The sequence below is a fragment of the Otolemur garnettii genome, unplaced genomic scaffold, assembly GCF_000181295.1.
Source record: "Otolemur garnettii isolate 467f Iridium unplaced genomic scaffold, OtoGar3 scaffold00005, whole genome shotgun sequence".
NCBI classification, from domain to species: Eukaryota; Metazoa; Chordata; class Mammalia; order Primates; family Galagidae; genus Otolemur; species Otolemur garnettii.
This window is the reverse complement of record NW_003852400.1, coordinates 38924500-38945325: the sequence shown is the minus strand read 5'-3', so window position 1 is coordinate 38945325 and position 20826 is coordinate 38924500. Positions and strand designations below refer to the sequence as shown.

The 20826-nt window shown below is 37.9% G+C and overlaps 1 protein-coding gene and 1 pseudogene across 1 annotated transcript in view; both read left to right on the top strand.

Moving 5' to 3' along the window:
- Nucleotides 1–20826, top strand: part of RAB3C (RAB3C, member RAS oncogene family) — a 259905-nt gene that overhangs the window by 85929 nt on the left and 153150 nt on the right. The window lies entirely within an intron of this gene.
- Nucleotides 1408–1691, top strand: LOC105887923 (annotated as a pseudogene).

The window sequence follows — 20826 nt, the reverse complement described above, 5'->3', positions numbered from 1 at the left end:
CCTGCCAAAAACAACAAATAAAAGAAAAAATTCCTAATAGATAAAATACATTTTGTTTTCTAACAATTTGCTATATGCCATCCACTTCTCTAAGAATTTTATATGTATTATATCATTGTATCATTGTATCATTAAATGCTCATAGCAGCCCCATTCGGTATATTGTTCCATATTACCAAAAGCTTATAAGGAGAGTCCTTAGCATTTTAAAAATGTACTTTTAATAATTCCAGGGTAGGCTTGGCTCCTGTGGCTCAAGGGGCTAAGGCGATAGCCACATACATCTAAGATGGCGGGTTCGAATCCCCAGCCCAGCCCCCCAAACAACAATGACGGCTACAACCAAAAAATAGCCAGGTGTTGTGGCAGGCACCTGTGGTCCCAGCTACTTGGGAGGCTGAGGCAGGAGACTCTCCCGGGCCCAGGAGTTGGAGGTTGCTGTGAGCCCTGGCACTCTGCCCAGGGGTACAGCTTGAGGCTCTGTCTCAATAATAATAATAATAATAATAATTCCAGGGTAAATTTTCTTGGGTACATTTGAATTGTATTTATTTTAACCTGGCCTAACCCCTCTCCTAGTTTCTCAACACTTACTTTACAGTGATAATATTCCATGCATATTATATGGATTTTTAAATTATCAGTCTTCTTCTTCTGTTGGGCTTAAAATCAGGTGAAACTTATTAAAAAAGAAACAGTTTTTATTCCTGTAACATGGATGCAGACTATGGGGAGAGACTGGCTTAAGTAGAAATAGCCCCATTGTAGGTACTGTCAGAATATAACATAGTTTACCCAGGCATGTTCTGAAATTACTATTATAGTCCAGTAGTGCAGTTTCATTGTTTTTTTATTGCAATTGCATATATTAACAGTCTGACTGTGCTAAGTCATCTTTCCTCCTTTCCTCTTTAGAGAAAAATGATCAGAACATTAAGTGGAACAAATTGACCTGAATCTCAGATATAAATAAAGGGAGAAATTAGCTTGCAAAGAAATGGCTCACACTATCTGGAATTTATTTGCAGCTTGAATGTGGGGGTAGGAGGTTAGGATCATAGGAGACAAACTGAGAATCTAGTTTTAAAGTAGACTTTAATACCAGATTGGAATTCTAGTTAATTATCTTCAAAATAACTTAAAATTTCTCTGGCAGTTAGTGATCCACAAAATCATTATTAAAATTCAGCTAACAGTTTTAATAACTCCCACAGCCTAGTACGCAATAAGGAGAGGATGGTAAGACTTTACAAAATCATACCTTCTGAGTCTACATTAAAGCATATAGTTATGAGACCTAATCAGAGTTAAGTCATAGGGTCATAAAATAGAGACCTCTGAGTATCTAGTTTAACATATTAATACTAGTTCACAAATGAAAACACTACAGCTGGCATGCTGTCGGCAATGCCCAGACCCAGCTGGTCTGTGTGTAGAGCACTCTTGAGGTTATCAGCACCTTTTCACTGGGGAAAGGTGGTCAATGTCTTGAAGGGAGTGCTTATACAATGTGATCCTGCCATGAAGCAGTTTCTGTTGTATTTGAGTGAGTCTAAAGCCCTGGAGGAGAAGTTCACAGCTCAAGATATTGATGACACTCACATCTTTGTAATAGCAGAGTTGGTTAATGTCTTCCATGAGCAAGGACTGAATTAATAGACCAAAATGCTTTTTTTCTTACTCAAAAATGAAAATACTAGAAATACTAGATATTGACCACTTAAAAATTATAAGTCACAAATGTGAAAGACTTACCACTCAGTATTTTATGTGACAGGTGAGGCTTAGAGGATTGTGTAGGAGCCTACTATAGGAAAGACTAAGGGATTATTTGTCCAGAAGAAAGGGCTCTAGTACTGAATTTATTATGCCCTAGATTTAAAAAAAAGAAAGAAAGAAAGAAAAACTTAATTAACTGAAAAGGAAAGAAGGGAGGGAGGGAGGGAAGAAGGAAGGAAGGAAGGAAGTCAGGCCCCAAGAGGTGGAAGTCAGCCCTGCTAGTGTCTAGACGAGAAGGAGAATGAGGGGCTCCTGCTTCTCAGTTTTAATATTTTTTCTTTCATAGATGGGGTGACTTAAACAACAGACATTTCTTTCTTATGGTTCTGAAGGCTTAGAAGTCCAAGGTCAGCCTGCTAGGTTACCAGCTGGTTCAGTACTTGGAGAGTGTTCTCCTCCTGGTTTATAGTTGCATGTGGCCATCTTCTTGCATGTCCTTAGACAACAGGCAGACAGAGAAAAGGTCTTTTCTAAATAGGGCATTCATCCCATCTTTAGGGATCCATCTTTATGACCTAATTACCTCCCAGAGGCTTCATCTCCAAACACTATCCCGTTGGGAATTAGGACTTCCACATATGAATTTAGGAGGGGGAATAATTTAGTCAACAGCAAATTGCTTAGCATTTTTTCCCACAATCTGTCTCACAATGTGAGACTTAATTATGTGAATAGTTTTTTAACTATGATTAGCAAGCAACTGATGACTTTCAAATGTATCCTTGGTTGCTATTGAAATCAAATCCCCATCCCAAATGGGGATGGGATCACATATGGTATCATTTCCCCTTGAAGAAAATAGAGAAAATTCCTCTGTAGAGATACAACCCCATGTTCATACAGCCTGCTGCCCAGGTCTACCCAGACCACACCCAGAGACTACTACAGCATGAGTCAACATGGAGAGCACAGAGGGATGGGCTCAGGGCACAACTTGCGAACAACCTCCCTTAGCCCCAAATATAAAACAAAACTAATGGTAATGGTATAAATGCAAGTTCCCAGGTCAGCCACTGCCTCCCTGGAGGCAGTAAACTTAGGCATTCAGGTGCACTGGTACAGCTGGGGTCACATGCCAGCTCCATTGGTGACTAGTTTTTAAATAAACCTTGAACAAGTCAATTATCTTCTCTGTGCCTTGGTTTTTTTCATCTGTAAAACAGATCTGACAATACTAACTCCGCAGAGTTAAAAGGATTAAATGAATGACACATGTAAGCGTGATCCATGGTTTGTGGTAGCACTGGAATCTGTCACGATTCTAAACATTACCCAAACAGGCAGGATCAAGGCCCAAGCCAACCCAAAAGTCCTCACTCAGTAGTCATCACAGATGAACTCTTCAAATTTCTTTTCTTTAACCAATGCTTTTGCTGAGGGTTAATTTGGAGACTGCCGAATAGTTTAAGGTTTTTTTTTCTTTTCCACATTCTCTTTTGTTTTGAAGATCAGGGAAAGAGGCAGCACTCAACCATTTTCACCATCTGCATGACTATTCCCACTGATGCACATATCTATAAATCAGCTTCATGCCTCACTCCATATTCTCAGAACTGGTTTTTCAGAGGGGAGAGGGACAATCATTGAAACCTTTGGAGAATCTGATAATAGCTATTGTCCTTTTCTTTTCCACCAACACTACTACCACACCCATATCCAAACAATAGACATATAATTTTAGAGGCCTTAGCACCACCCCCACCCCTATTCATAGGCACTTTGGAAAAGTCAGCAGTGTTGAAGCCCTCTCTTCTATGCCTACATACGCTTCTTAAAATAAGGATGTTTTCCAAAGGATGGATTTAAAAAAAAAATTTTAAAGCCTTGGCTCAGATATAATTTAACCAAAAAAAATTTGCAAAAAGACATAAGTGATTTGTGTTCAACATCTAAGGAAAAGACACATTTCTCTTCAACTATCATTCCCTTTTTGGTGATTTTGGACTTCCTGAGCTATGCTGAATGTGATAATATTTTATGCCAAATCTCTCTCAAGAGTCTGCCAAATTTCAAAGCAAGGTTATATAAGTATTTGTTCCAGCATAAAAAGTTAGGGTGCACATAAAAACATGCTTCAAAAAATGTGAAAATGTTGTTGAAGACAAATTATGTATCTATCACCTCAAACTCCAGATAATATAGAACTACAGCTCTTATTTATTTCAGCTGTCTACCTGATGTGTAACTGTTGAAGTGAGTTAAACAGAGGCCTAGTGGATGTGATAGGTGGAGCATTTTTATTTCACTGACAATGTTAGAGAACCTGGCCAGCTTCAAGGTCAAGGTCAGAAATCATGATCTCATTTTCACTACTGACTCAGTCCAACCTTGGCCTGATGATTTATAGGGTTCATTCCATGTGTCATACCTAGTCAATATGAAAAGACATCTATGATGTTGTATTCACATCAAAGCCCTGACCATCATACATTTCTCAGGTGAGCATTTGAAGCAGAGATCTGGATACTTGTTTCTATATGAGCAAGTCATAAGCTCTATAAGATCCACTTTATTCTTTCAAGAGGCCAGCTTGAATCCCTTACTTCTAAGACTCATTCAGTCCTCATTCAGTGCTTCACCATCAGTGAGTAGCTGATGGATGATGCATGGTTTCTTTTCTCAAAGATAATCACATTAATAATTGTCAGAGGCCAGAGATCTAGGTGCCTTCTAATTTTTTTTAATGCTCACAACAACTTCACGTTGCAGGTTCCCTTGTTGCCTCCCACCTTTGGCCCTCAAAGTAAGACTCATACCCTTTGGCCAAGATACCATCACACTATCCCCACTTTGAAAAATGCAGAAATGGCAGATCAGGAAAGTTAAGTAACTTGCTCAAGGTTGCACACCTGGCTAGAGGGAGAGAGGGGATTCAAAACAGAGGCTGCCTGGTTCCGGAGCCAGTGCAAATAGTGACTCTATGTCTCTACTATTGGAACACAGCAATGCATGCTTCTAAGTAGGGCTCTAGGGTGACTTGTTAAGCCAGTGAGTCCTCTGAGAAAACCCAACCCACTTACCTTTTGGTAATACTGTGTGGTTCTTCTCTCCCTCATCAGCCACATTTATATGCTGGGGAAAGATTAAACTATGTGGAGCAGTTGCCATTTGTTGGCCTCTGCCGCCATTCCATTACTTAGTTGTTCTAGGGTTTACTTTTCTCCCTCACAATAGCATTTCAAGGATGCTGTTAGTATTTAATTTTAGTAAACGTATCAGGTTCTTGGAGTTGGATTTTTTATGGTGTAGAGGAATGGGAAGGACCACTAAAATACAATAAAAACCTCTGGGAGTGTCTGTAGACATTGGGCAAGGCGCTCTGCCTTTAGAAACCTATTTCCTGGATAGGCTGGGTTTGGTAGAACATGCAACCCTTAAAACCTGTTCTGTTCGTGGCTTTTGCTCGGTTCCTGTGTGATATTTTCGCAGCCCCCACGGATCCCCTGATTAGTTTTCAGTATTTGAGTAATTTCACTTTTAGGTATTAGAAAGTCCAGCTTGATCCAAAACAAAATTTTCTCCGGAGACTCAATTCAAAATTTCTCCCCCCATCAAACTTGATCCAATTTGGAAAACTATAAGAGAGGAAGTGGGGGTGGTTTCTTTCTTCTCCACAAACCAGTTATATATATATTGTTTCCAGTCCTTACGACAATCCCTTAAAGTAGGCCTGACTATTCCCACTTTGTAAAAACTAAAACTGCATTTCATTGAATTTGACCCAAGGATGAACGATTTTAAAACAGATAGTTTCACTGCCTGTGTTACCTCTCAACATTCTGGTTACTCATATGGATAGTAGATATTTGTGGCATGGAATTTGGTTTTCTCCAATGACGTTTCTAAATGAAAGAGGATCAAATATTTCAATTATGTTTAGATACTTTTTGTTTATCTGCATGTTTGGCGAGGTACAAGTATGTCACATCCTGAATGGGTCTCTCATAACTCACAGGTACTTGGGGCTAATGCAAAGGGTGGGCCATGACCCCTAAAATGCAGATACTTTGTCCAGCACTGGCATGAACACAAGAAACATATAACCAAAGAAATACGCTCTGTATATGGAAACTTTTTGTGGATGACATAAATCAATGAATTGTTGGAGACCGCTAAGTTGATTAGGGAGCCAGTCAGTGGTAGTACAGGCAAGTGTTAGGATTGATAATAATAGTAAGTTTGGAAAGATTCAGAGCATTAGCACTTTTCAGAATAAAATCCTACTCTTAACAAATATTTGATGGAATCTAGCCAGAGAATATATAAATGATAACAGATAAAGTAAGGTCAGAATTAAAAGTGAAGTAATGTCATGTAATGTGATGTGTATTATTTAGTGAGAGTGATGAGTATCTATTTGAGTGTTCCATGTGAACCATCCCTGTGAGTACTATGCAAAGATTTAGACTTTAAGGCATAATGTCCCTCACGCTATAAGAAAGAATGTTAGAGCTTGGCTTGTTGCTTCATCTTATTAAAGTATATATTAATGTGCTTTGTAGTGCTTAGAGGACTCCTGGGCTTCAAATTGAAAGCTAAAATTTCTGGTTGGATATAAACCACTTTCTAATGGTTGCTACTTATATGGTGTTTTTTCTTTCTCCTACGTGAAAGAAAACAGTGAGGAATGTTGCCTACGGGCTTAATCACATGAAAAATATCTGGACGACAGTGAAAAAGGCCTGCCCAACTATAAATGGAAGTAATACAGGAGACTATGTGGTCACCTCAACACAAAAATGCAACATTTAACACTGTAGTCTAGTTTCGAATGGCATGAAGTTCAACATGTGTGTGTTAAGATGCTTTACATTGAATAACACAGTGGATTGTAAATGCGTAGAGTCCTTTGTCATGGTTACAATGTGTTAGAAAACGTGAAAGTGCGTTGAAACTTTAGGAAAGTAAAGAAAAAGTGTAAGATTTCTCTTGCACTTAGGAATTTGAATTTTCTTTGAAGTGACGGTAAGTATTGAGATGAAATACACACATAAAGAAATAATATAAACCTTTACAAACCTGAAATCTAACTCAATCCTGAGTCTCATGCTAAACAACCCTAAGCACCATGGCTTTGTCCACCTCCAGTTGTTTTCCTGAGACTCACAGGATCCCTCTAAGTGCATTCCCCAGAACGAGTGGTGAAGCCAACACCTTTAGGATCATGTTGACGGTTTTAAGTCAAACCTAAATGTCTATGGCTGTAGTTAGCACACGTCCTCCCATGAAGTAGCCTTCCCATGCTCACCCCAAGCAAGGTGTGCTTCCATCACAAACCTGTCTCAGGCTCAAGACCTAACTTTCTAAAAGGCTTCTTTATGCCAATGGCTTTGTGTCCATCTCATAGCCCCTCCTTTAGTCTCTTTGAGACTAAATTTCACAGGGCATTATTAAATAGATCTCTTAAAGAGAGAAGCATTTTTTTTTTCTCCAAAGCTAATTGTCTTCATCTCTGTCCATGCTTCTTTGGCTAGACCTTACTTAACTTCCATCCCTAAAATAACGCTTTTCACTTAAACACTTTTAAGATTCCTTTGTAACGATACAGTCTAAAATTTCTGTATATCACAATTTAAGTTTTCTGTTTCTATCTCCCATCTGCTATTCAGATTTCTCTTCCCAGCAGAAACCCTCGCCGTTGCTTCATTTCCACACATGGCAGGCATTCAAGCCCAGCAAATGCAGTCACAGTTATGCGAGATGGGGGAGAAATGGCTTCCCAGCACACTGCCAGGGTCTCCCACCAGAGGCCATTTGTCTTTTCCACTCTTTCTTTCTTTTCTTTCTTTTTCAGCTTTTTAGAAAATGACTGCTAAAAGAAAGTCTCAAAACCCAAGTCAGTAGCCCCCTGATCATTGTTGCACAACTTATCAGATTTGATCATTTAAGGTTTATGATTTCTATTAAAAATATCTCTCACAGCAACCCCAAGGTGAGTGTTTCTCCTGGGCTTGGCCTAATTCTCACTCAGCCTTCCAGTTTCCTCCTCCAGTGACTTTGGCGCTGACTTCAGCTTTCCCCTCCAGGGGTTCTGTTGGGCAGATTTCTTAGCATTCAGCTCAAGCCTAAGTATTTCAGCAGCTGGACCTGGGGTTTCCTCCGTGTTCTGGCCGTGGGCAATGTGGAAGGACAGGCCTTTCCCCACACAGCTCTTTGCTCTGCAAGGCAGCTTCCTCTAGTCGGCATTCTGCCTTTTAGACTCATTTCAAAAAGTTCCTCTGCTCCGAAAGCTCCAGGGGACATAAGTCATACTTCCTGAGGGTGACTCTGAAGCCTCCCTTAGGCAAACTTTGTCAAGGACCAAGGAAATTCCATAACAATTTGACAACTTTCTCTCTAAACTCTAAAGAACGGCTTACCACCTTGAATCCTCAGCCCTTGCTGGAACTGGACTGGCAAGAACTGAGAATTCAGACTGGGCGGCAGGTGGGGCTCATCTTGGGAGAACTCAGGGGTTTTCTTGTTATTTTTTTTTTAAGGTGTTCATCTCATTTTTTTTTTAAATGGGTTTTGATCTTCCCTTCTGCAAGTCTGTATAGATGACCCAGCACTTGTGGAAAAATAGTGACATCCATTTTTCTCAGCTTTGGCAACTCAGCTGAGGTTCCATAAAGGAAATTTTAATTTTATTCCATTTTACATTCTATTTTGTTTTCTTTTGCCATGCAGATTTTTTACAAACCGGTTTATGCACTCAAAGATATTAATGTTTTTTATGGCTTCTAGATTTTATGTTGGCTTAGAAAACAGCCTTTCTGGCTCTAACTGGGGCTTTGTAACAAAGTACCAAAAACTGGGTGGCTTGAGCAACAGATATTTATTGTCTCACAATTCTGGAGGTGAGAAGTCTGGAATTACAGTGTTGGCAGGGCCATGCTCCCGCCCCAGGGTCTAGGGAAGCATCTCCTCCAGGCCTGTTGCTAGCTCCTGGCAGTTCACAGGCCTGTGGCCATATAACACCAGTTTTCACTGGGTGTTCACCTTGTGTCTGTGTCTAAATGTCTCCTCTTCCTAAGGACACCAGTTACATTGGATTAAGGGCCCATCCTACTTCAGTGTGACATCATTCTAAGGGAACTAATCACATTTGTAACAACCCCATTTCCAAATAAAAGTCACATTTGTGCGATGGGGACTAGGACTTAGTCCTATGATTGGGGGGTCATGGGGGAGAGCTGACACAACATAACGTACTGCAATGTTTATTGAAACGTCCCCTACTGTCTCTAGGACTTTCAGAGAGCTAGCTAACTGGATAGTTTTTGTAATTTTGCCTTTTTAAAAAATTTTTCTCATCTTTTGTCCACCTGAAATTTACTTTGGTCTAAGGAATAAGATAGGGGTAAGGATACATCTCAATATTTTACTAAAAGGGTAGCACTAATTACAGCATCTTATCCAGTATATTACTCTACCTAGAGCCTGACAAAATGCTTGATACTAAGCAAAGTATTAATATGAAATATTCAATAAACATCTTTAAAATTGAATCAAATCACTTACCTGAAAATTGAATTATGTTTGTAACTAGATGATAGCTTATCTATTTGACCTGATGAATGCTTCTAGAAATTTGATAACAGGAAGAAATTCTACAGAAGTAACAAAGTCTATAGTGTCAGTGATCAAACGTGACATTGGGTAAAAGAAACACTAGCATATTCTTTTTATTGAAGGAAACAAGCAAACAAGAGGACAAGGTTATGACCTAGCCTTAAACATTAATTTGTAGAATTATTTTTACTGGCAGGGAAGAGCCAGATTATTTAAGGAGGGTGTATGTGTGTTCTAACGTACATAAGTGGGGCAAGGGAAGAAGGCCTAGAAGAACCACGGAAGCTCCTGAAAATATAAGCAACATTTTGAAGCAATGATAGTAAATCATTGTTTCAGATCCATTCTAAATCTTAAGTTTTAAAGAATCCCATTTGTGGTGCTAAATTCATAAGTATTTATTTTTTATACAAGACAAAAGTCACAGAAAATATTGAAAACTAAGTTTTGATAGTTATTCATGAAACTTATATGGGTCCATGTTTGACATTTGATAGCACCTAGGTATGTTCTTGGAAATTATTCTACAAATAGCGGGAATTTTATTGTATAGTTTATACTCATGTTCAAATTGATTAAAGATACTCCTTTGTATTTTGAAGGTAGCTCAGGGAGCTAACCAGGAGATTGGTTAGCTTTAATGAAGGTGTTTCATGTGACAAGAAGATAAAATAAATTACTGACTTCTTCAGGAAAATGATTAGGAAAAGATATGTCAAAAGGTCATCTCTGAGCAAAAGCGTTTTCTTTTTATCTTTTTTTTATATTTTAACACAATAGTCCATGTCTCAGAGAAAAGTATTAATGTGCTAGGAATTATGTTAGCTTTTGGAAGTAAATGCTTCTTATATTACTAGCAAATATTTTTCCTAGCTCTGCCTGAGAGATTTATTTTAAACTAAATAAAATTTTAAATGCAGCCATTCTCTCTTTTTCTACATTTATTTTAAGAATACCTTAACTTCAAGTGATTTCAATTCCAATATAATTGTAACTTCTTTTTATTTATTTTTTTTTGTAATTTCTTTTTAAAAAGCGTAGCATTGTATGAATCATGCTAAGTTCCTTTATCATTGACTCAAAGAGGTTATTCAGATAAAAAAAGAATCTTCTGCTGCCTTTGCTGGGTGTGGGTATAAATAGAAAAACCACATATAACCAAAGGAAAGGCTATTATGTTATGTTTCCAAATAAGTCTTTTTTCCCACTTATAGCTTAGAGAACATTGCCATTTTAGATTTTAGCTAATATACTCTTCCTGACTTGATAGACTTTAATCTGGTTATATTTGGTCCTTTACAATCTTTTCTACCCCCATCACCCAAACCAGAATAAAGAGATATGGCGTCAGGTGCTGTGAACCCAGTGTGGTTGCGTAAGCACAGAAATAGTCTGGGGTGGGGAAAGGGGGAGACAGTGCGGGATGTTACGTAGAAGAAGAAGCAGCGAGAGTGAGTGATGTGAGGACAGATAATGAGGGTTCTGTGAATGTCAGGGTCCAGGACGTGGGACCTGGCCCATTTTCCTTCTGGTTTTCAATAGCTTCCTTGATCACTGTGGGACTCATTTCACAATTTGAACTTGATATTCTTTATAGCCCCTTTCATCTCCAGGTTTCTCCAACTGTGACTGACTCCCCTGAAACAGGAATCTTTGTTCTGACATGGACACAGTATTTGGAGCATTTCAATCTCAGTCATTTAGAGGCAGACAATCCTGTTACAGCAGGAGTTTATGTTCTTATCTAGAACATGTTAGTTCCCTGGATTATGAACTTTAACCTTTTGGTTCCCCATATGGAATGATACACTCAGGTTCTTATAGTCTCACTGCATGCTATTTGTTTGTTTGTTGTTGTTGTTGTTTGCTGACCAAAGGTCATTTTCCTTTTTAATACATTTCTAGTACCTGTCTCCCTGAAAAGAATGCCTTTGGATGACCTTTATTTTATTGGAATGCTGCTGCTCTTTGGTTCAAAAGTCAGACTCAGAACCAGAGGACCCAAATGGAAGTAATTAGCAAACTCATGCAGGCTTGCATTTGCATGCTGAAATCAGCAGAGGCAATGTTTTCTTCAGAGGCAGTGAACAGCAAATATATTCTTCAGGAAATGTTCTGTTTGGCTTTCACTCCACAAATGTGTGCTGAGTACATCCTTTTAGAGGTTCAGTTTGTCAGCAGATTTTTGTGTCTTTCAATTCTTGCTTATTTCTTTGGGAATTAAAAATCTCTCCATCTGAATATTTTACATGATTGTTGTACACACCTTATACCTGAAAGAAATGGGGAAAATTAGCCTTCCTTACAAATAGTAGGAAGGAAAATATGGCACTCTATCATAACAAGTGAGAGAATTAAAGAAATGGAAGGAGTCATTTAATTTTTGAACAAGGGTTCAGAAGTTTCTCAGTTAAGGAAAATGGGATACCCCATAAAAACAATACCAGCAGTTTAGCTACTTGTCATCTGCCCATTGGACTTTCCTTTGCAATCTTAGCATCTGAACAAATAGTTAACTTTGCAAACCCATTTAATCAAGGAGAAACACGTACAATAGCTAAAAACCAGATGAAGAATGATGAGAACGCTGTACATTTTGAATGTGGCGTTATTGAAGTGAATGGTGACAATAAAAAGACCTAGATGTTGATATATTGTAAAATGAAATAAAATTTAAAAATAAAATAAATACATAAATACTAAGCAACTAATTGAGAAAAAAATATTAGAGTTATTTCCTATACTAGTTTTCTGTTACTGTTGTACAAAATTACCGCATATTTATGGCTTAAAACAACACAGATTTGTGATCTTACAGTTCTCAGGGTTAGAAGTCCAAGATCAGTCTTCCAACATCAGTTTCACTGGACTAAAGTCAGGTGCTGGCAGGGCTTCCTCCCTGGATGGCCTAGCAGATACGATCCCCTTCCCTTGTCCTGCTTGTGGAGGCTCCCTGCATCCCCAGGTGCATGGCTCTTCCTCCCTTCATCATCACATCTCCGTCTCCTCTGACCTGCTTCTGTCCGTCTTACAAGGATTTGTGACCAACTGGGCCCATTCAGATAATCCAGGATCATCTTCCCATCTCAACATCCTTCACTTAATCACATTTTCTAAATTGCTTTTGCCCTATAAATTAACACATTCACAAGTTTGGGAGATTTGCATGTGGACATCACCAGAGGGCTGCTGTTGAGCCTATCATATCCCTTTGCTTCACTCCACTGTTTAAAAGGCAATGACACAAATCTTAAGGAGGTAAAAGCTAATTCTTTTTTTTTAAGCAGCATAAACCCATTAAGAGAGAAGTGGGGGAAATGCTCCTGGGGGAGTGTATGTTCTTCACATAAACATAGTTTATATCATGACTGGCTTTTTTCTAATCCTTAAGGCAGGTCAAAAATATCAGAAATGAAACTACCACACAGCTCAATTCACAATTGCCAAGTCAGGGAAGCATCCCCAAATGCACATCCACCCATGAATGGTTTAACAACGGTGGCATATATACACCATGGAGTACTATTCAGCCCTAAGAAAAGACGGAGACTTTGCCTCTTTTATGTTTACCTGGATGGAGTTGAAACACATTCTTCTTAGTAAAGTATCCCAAGAATGGAAAAGCAGGTATCCAATGTACTCAGTGCTAAATGAAGCCAGTAGATGATCTAATACATGCCCCCATAAGAGCAAAACTCAATTCAGTTTGAGATGAGGGAAGGGAGAAGGAGGAAGGGTAAGAGGAGGTGGAAGGGGGATTGGGGTGCTCCCACTTAATGGGCACAGTGTGGGGCTATATGGCACACCTCCCAGGAGTGGGACACAACTACAACAGGGACTCTACCTCACAAATTCAAACCCTGTCACCTAAGTTTTGTACCCTTGAATTAACTTGAAATTTAAAGAAAAAGATTTTCTTGAAGCATTACTATTTACAGACACTTGATAAGACTATTTCAGAAATACTGAGGAAGCCCAAAGGCTATATTAATGAAGTTTAAATTCTTAGTAAATCGAGCTACATGCTTTATGAAGCGTTACTATTATATTATATTAGGAAGTATAAGGAAGGGTATTTAAATGAATGGAAGTATTTAAGATCACTTCAGGATTACCTTTCCATGAATCCATATATTTTTTTAACATTTGGGAGCATACTCACTGTATTCATAATGGTTTATAAGTTTGCAAAGTTATAATACACAGGACTGTGTTATTAACCGATAATGTCCTCTACTCTGTGGTCTTGCACATCATTACACATGTAACAAATAGTTTCTCTTTGTTCTTACTGAATTGTCTTTATTATCATACCTTCAGCCTACTATGAGAAAACAGCTATTTGGCATTTATTGTTTCATATACACATATCTATATGAACACGATATAATGAAATAAGGCATCATATCTGTATATATAAATGTTGTGTAAACATTATGTGCATATATGATGTTTCTGAGGACACTGTTTATTAGGCTACACAGTGTCCTCTCTCTGAGGATCCACCAGAGGAATTGTTTTCTGATCTCAAGATCAGGAAGATATGTGATTCTCATGAGTATGTTTTATGATTTTATGATCCATATCCTGAATATTCTGTATTCCTAAAATAAGCACTTTGGGTAATTATTTAATTTAAAGTTTCTGGTTTTGTTCATCTTAGATTATTTTCCTATATTTTTCTTCCTAGAATATATTTTTTGTTACTTTCCTATTTAAAAATAAATTTATCTTTGTTTTATACTTTTCATAAGCCAGTTAGAATAATTTTTGGTTATATCTGTATACAGACAGACAGGTGAACAAACATACTTTGCCATCTTCTGTTCTTTTTTTTTAAATTAATATGAGGGTACAAATTTTTAGGTTACAATGTTCCCACTTTCAAAGTAAAGTTCAAGTTGTAGAAGAGCCCTTCACCCAAGGAGTGTGCTGAATACCCTCGTACTGTGCACATTAAGTGAGATCGCACCAAATACCTTCCTTCATCCCTCCAATCACCTTCCCTCTCCCCTCCCTTTTGCCATCTTTTGACTAGGATGATGTATTAGTTTCCTATTGCTGCTGTAACAGATTACCACAAACTTAATGGCTGAAAAACCCACAAGTGTATAGACATTCTCCCTTTTTTGTGATTTAACTTTCCATAATTACAGTTATCCATGATCCACTATTTCAAAATTATTAAATGGAACATTCCAGAAAAAAAATCCATACGTTTTAAATTGCACACTATTCTGAATAGTGAGATGAAATACTGCACCTTCCCACTCCAATTGATCATTCATTTACTTAATTAGTACATTTATCAGAATCATATTGAGTATCTATTATGAGCTGGGTATTCAGGATATGGGAACATGGTACTGAATAAATTTACTACATTTCCTATTCTCTAGGAGCTTAGATTATATGTAAAAAGATCCCAAGCATATGAAGAGATAGGTATAGAGGAAGGCATTCACCTTTCAGATAAAAACATTGTTCCATATGGCAGGAGCATAGAGTACGAAGAAAGAAAGTCATTATAAGCTATGCTAGGAAGGTTGTACTGAAACCACAGGAAATAATTTAAAGAAAGGTAGATGACATGATTAGACATGTAATTTATGAAGATGCTGTGCTGAAATATAATCAGAGGGAAACTAGACTGGAGGCAGGAAGACCAATTAGGTGAGGCTGCTTTACTGCAGGTAATGAGTGATGATAGTCCGAATTAAGTTACTAGCATTGGATGAGGCAAGAAACAGAATAATTTGAGGCCGGGTAGAGAAGATAAAAATAATATCATGGTAGTTTAAAGGTATCCTACAGAGTCAAGGCAGAAAAGGAAAAATGAAGGACAAGAGGGGTCTATTGGGCAGAAGCAAGAGGAACAAGGAATTACAGGTCTGGATAAAGTAGAAAAACAGATGTAGTAAGTTGCCAGTGTGAGAAAGTGGAGGACTGGCTGAGAAAAAGAGGGGAGGGCTCATTTTAAGAGTTTCATAGAGATGCACAATGCATGACCATGAGAGTGGTCAGATGGTCTGGGCAGGGAGGAGAAGGTCAATGGTGACGCAGAGATCAAATAATGGAGGGGCTGGCAAGTTAAATGAACCATCTCTGGAGACACTATTACAAGGAGCAAAACTTGAGAGTGGGAGGAGATTGTGTTCTTTATTTCAAAAATCTCCTGTGAATAACTAGGAGCAACCACAGCAGATGGTGAAAGGGATAACCACAGAGCCTGGACCTCAATGGAACAGACTAATACTGACTGACACAGCAGATTAAGGGGTTAGAGACTGGTCCCCACTAACGAGTCTTGATGACCAACTATTAATTTTCTTAGGGGGAACTTTGCTTCACTCAAGGCAAGAAAGAGCACATATTCAATGAAGAAGTTAAGGAAAAATAATTGGTTAAGCAGAAGGGCCCAGGAAAGGAGACTTCTGGTTAAAACAGAGAAGCATGAACACAGATATTTCTCTCCTCTCTGTGGAGGAGAGAAATAAACCTTCAGAAAAATTTCAGAGTTAGAACAGGAGAAGGGGGAAAGAATGCTTTACACAATTTTGGAATCAGGAAAGCCACTGGAGAAAGGATAACTTTATTTTCCAAGGGGTAGAAGTGGGATCTCAATTATCAGAAAAGGATAGATTAATCCTGCTGAGTCGCATAAAATCTTATAACTTGGAAATACCAGGTGGCACATAAGAGGAAAGTAATGGAGACAATCTGATTATTTTACCACATGATAACAGTATGAAGTGGCATTAAGAAGACTTAATCATGACTCCACAGCCTATGAAGCAAACAAAAAATGAGGAAATTCTTGACTTCAGGAAAAATCTTAAAGATAAATAAGAAAGAGGCAGTAATGAAAAATAGTCACATAGTTATAATAATAGAAAGAACATTTGATTAGATGAAAGCTTATGGTATGCTGCTCTAATTTCACTGAGAGGTTTCAAGGAAAGGAAGTTGGGGGAAGGGGCATCACTGAACTCAGTCATCCACTACTGTAATAGGAAGTCTGTAGATAATATCTAAAATTGGTCAATTAGAAATAGCAGAAAAAACACATTGTTTAGAAATACTGAGGTCAAGATTGAGGTTCTATGATGTGTTAGGGCTGTGAATGGCTATTTTTCATAATATATTTTTTTAAACTAGGTGCACATATTGCTATGATTGAAATTAGCATCTGTTAAGATTAGAAACAATTAAAAGTTTGAGAGAGGAAAAGTAGGAGACTGAGTTGGAGGGAGAAGCACAGAGCAGAGGGAACACAGATTTCCCAAGGAACGTACCTTGTCTTAGCTAAATTATGTGAAGGATCCATTTACCATTCTGATCACTTGTAGCAATTAACATTACCCATAAAGGCCACCTTGGAGAAAAAAGAAAGTTGAAGAAAAATTTATTTTGACTATCTATTGTCTTTATAGCAGGCCATCTACATAATTTAGCAAGCAGTTAAAGGTAAAAGCCATCAGAAGAGCAGCAGTGAATGTGCCAGCCCAACTGTAGGGAGCAGTGAAGTCCACATCCTTAGGACTCCCTAGTCTGTTGCAGGGAACAAGAGATGGGAGAGTACAAGGGAAGAGAAAGATCCAGGTGTGCCCAGAAGGACCACATGCAAGAGACTATAAAGCAGATGCTCTGATTTTCAATTTTCACCCTTGTGGTACCTGTCATGCTATCTCTCTGGGTAAGAGAATCATAACTTCAAGATAAGTGGAAGACATTTCCAGGAAGTGGAGATTTGTGAAAAGAAATGTCAATAAGGAAAGAGGAAAAGAGATCTGAGAAGTTATATAAACAGTGGAGGAAAAGGGGAAGTAAGAAAATAAAAGAGGGCAGCAGAAAATGCCTTGGTCAGTTATCTTTGTTCCATTTTTTCAACATCATCAATAAAATAAAACATTTTATAAAGAAAAAGATCCTAAAATGGACCTCCTTGTATCCCATGTATATGCCATTTTTTCTACGCTAAAGTTTAATTTTCTACAAGCAGGTGGGGAAGGGGGATAGAAAACTTGTAAATGAAATGAAAGACCATGAGCTAAGTGACTGAGCTTGTTTTTTAAAAAGGAAAAACATGAAGGAAGGGATGGGAGAAAAGAAAGGGGGAGGGAGGGAGGAAGGAAGGAGAAAAAGTAAGTTCTCACAAGGATGAGGTTGGGAAGGAAAAGGAAATCAGGATCCACCAGCTTCTTAGCAGATAATTAGATTTCTGCGTTATTTAGGGTCTGGGTTCTCTGTCTGTATCCCCATGTCTATTACTTCCTCTCGTAAGACCATGAGATAAGGCCATCGTTGATGGTAATTTGCAGAATATTTTCAAGTTGCTCTTAAGCCGTTTTTGCATCTCGCTTATTTATAAGAACTATATTTAAGTCACAGTGGACTCACACTCTATTAATTCCTCAGAATGGGAATGTGCTTTTCACATCTCTAGTTTCTCTACTTTGTGTGGTGCTTGAGAAGTTGTTGGTAGAACTTAACAGAATTAAATGTCATGTTTCTTCTCCATTTTCATTTCCCATTCCAAACTTGACTGTCAGCATGGCTCATTTTTTGCTCAAGGACTTCAGCTGAACAATATTCAATAAAATTTTGTTTAAAAATGAAAGCTATAGGTACATGGAGTTAATTATTTGTATAATTTAGATGAAAACAATTCAGCTGTCTGTGTTATGCAAGTTAATGGTGTATAATGGTGTATAATGGTGTGCCATATTGCAAATACAGACACCTGAACAACACATATAGTAACTAGCCACAGTAGGTTCTAAATATCTCCCATTTTAGGAAAAATAAACAAAAGTATTAATAGCTACTGCTATTATGACCTGTGGGTCTTGTTGCTATCTATGCCCCCCCCCCTTTTCTTTGTCTATCTCCGATTTGCTCTCTCTCTCTCTCACACACACACACACACACACACACACACACACACATTTAATTCTTAGGACCAGACCAGCTCTCCTAATCAAATTGAAGTTAAGAAGGAGTCTTATCAATACCTTTTATCTTGAAGTAAAATATAAATAGCAAGATTGCCTCTTGGCCCATCAAGCATCCAGCCTCATGACCACTAACACTGTCAATTGGAGGCAGGTGGACGCCTTTACCTATTTAACAAGATGTCGCCATCTACAAGCCAAATAACCCTTTAAAATAGATTTGGGGGGAAAAAAAAAACCTTCAGTTTTGAATCTCAAAATTATTTAAACCAGTGACCTAGAGCTCACGAACTTTTTCATTGCCAGCAACTCAAACCATCCAGATTCCCTATGAATTATAAAGAAAATGTCGTTATTGTTTTCTTTACATGTTTAATTGGGAACAGGCTCATTCTGTTGGTCTTCATGAGTCGAAGTCCTTCGAGAAATGATTGTGGTTCATTTTGCTCACCCACTAGATACCAAAATAATCTACTGTCTTCACAAAATGTGCATTCATTCCCCAAATCCTGTTTTCTGCCAAGTTTTAAAAGAGAGGGAACCGTGCCAGAATTCATTTTAAACCGAGTTTTGTTTTCTATTTCTAGTGCTAGCTCATGGCAGACAGCTGGAGGATAGTTTCGTTTAAGTTGATTTCTTCCTTGACACTGTTCCTTTTCAGATATGAATTAGCTAGAATAGTGCTAAAACTGAAGTTACCTCACTGTGAACTAAAATGACAACAATAAAGTAATGGCAAGTAAATAAAACTGAGTAAACATTTCAATAATAATATGCTGGATGAGGTGATTAATATTTTTACTTGTATTTAGGAAATATTAATTACATGAATGTTAGTAAACCACACCTAATAAATTCTGGCCTATATGAATGTGGCATAAATTGAAATGTAGACCAAAAAATAAGAGAAAAAGTCTTAATATTGGTGCAAATTACATTTAACATGATCCTAACTCAACTGTTAGTGCAGTTAATCCTGCTATGAGATGTCCTCAAAATATACTAAAGAAAGAATATAGTTTGGCAATCAGGTACCCTTGCAAGTCACTACTGTATTACTTTGCATCCTTCAGCTTATGAAGCCTTAGACTTTTACCATTGAAAACACTGGTTACCTGAGTCCCTGAATATAGAGGGTGCCAAAAAGATATACATATTTTAAGACAGGAAAAAACTGTATTGAAATGGTAGTACTCAATATATACGGATAGTACTTGTCATCTTGTATGTTGTATCTCTTATATTGGCAGAAGTCAAATGTGACTTGAGTAACTGCAATTTTAATACAGTTTTTTTCCTTGTTTAAACTGTGTGTACATATTTTGGCACCCACTGTATCTCCTAGTTTTATTTGGTTTATAATCTCAGTTTATTCCACATTTCCTCACCTACTTAACCATTGTAATTACTTGTTTTTCAATGACACTTGTGTTGGATATGCTATTCTTTTTGTTTGTTTTTTGAGACAGAGACTTACTTTATCATCCTGGATAGAGTACCATGGTGTCATAGCTCATAGCAACTTCAAACTCTTGGGCTTAAGCGATTCTCTTGCCTCAGCCTCCCAAGTAGCTGGGACTATAGGCTCTGCCACAATGCCCGGCTATTTTTTTAGAAACGAGGTCTTGTTCTTGCTCAGGCTGGTCTTGAACTCATGAGCTCAAGTGATCCACCTGCCTTGGCCTCCCAGAGTGCTAGGATTACAGATGTGAGCCACTGTGCCTCTCCTGGATATGCTATTCTTAACATAGCAACTATTTTAGTTAATACTGATGAATGTTTTAGAAAGGCCAGAATGTTTGTTTCTATAGAAATGCCAAAAATAATTTTTCTATGGGTTTTTAATAACTTTTTGTTTTCTGGTATAACCTATAATTTCCTGATTACAAGTTCCCATGGTTTCTCTGGAGCAGCCATAAAGAAGGAACCCCATAGAGATGTTATCAACTTTGTTTTCCCCTTCACTTCTCTCTGTTCTAAAGATGAGATGCTCCTCATGGCTCTGAGCCTGCTGACTGAAGGTTCTCCACCCAGGCTGCATGTTGATTACGGCAGCTGTGTGCACCGTGAAATAAGCCTGCCTCCTCCTGCCTAACATCTTTGAGATATATAGTAAGATTTCCAGGACCGAGAATAGGTCAGAGACAACACTAAATCGCATACTTCAGTCTCTGACAACAAGTTTACCTCTATCAGATCTATAGGCGATAGTCTCTTCTAATTATATTCAGAGTATGATCTATTCCATTTTTTAGAAGGCCTTTTTATGCCACTAAATCAATAAGCTGTAATTAAAGTAACAATCCACTCAAAAGGTTTAGCTTCTCAGCTCTCCCGAGAACATTTAAATATTGCTGGCTTCTGAGGGCAAAGATTGTACAGAAAGACCAGAAAACATTATGTTCTTTATCACTTTGCAATCCATTTTAATTACCTCATGTGATTTATTGGTATTTCTTTGGGGCCCTTGATTCTGTGAATAGGAATTGCTTACATATTAAATTCTATAAGCAATTATATATCTTTGGTTATGAATGCT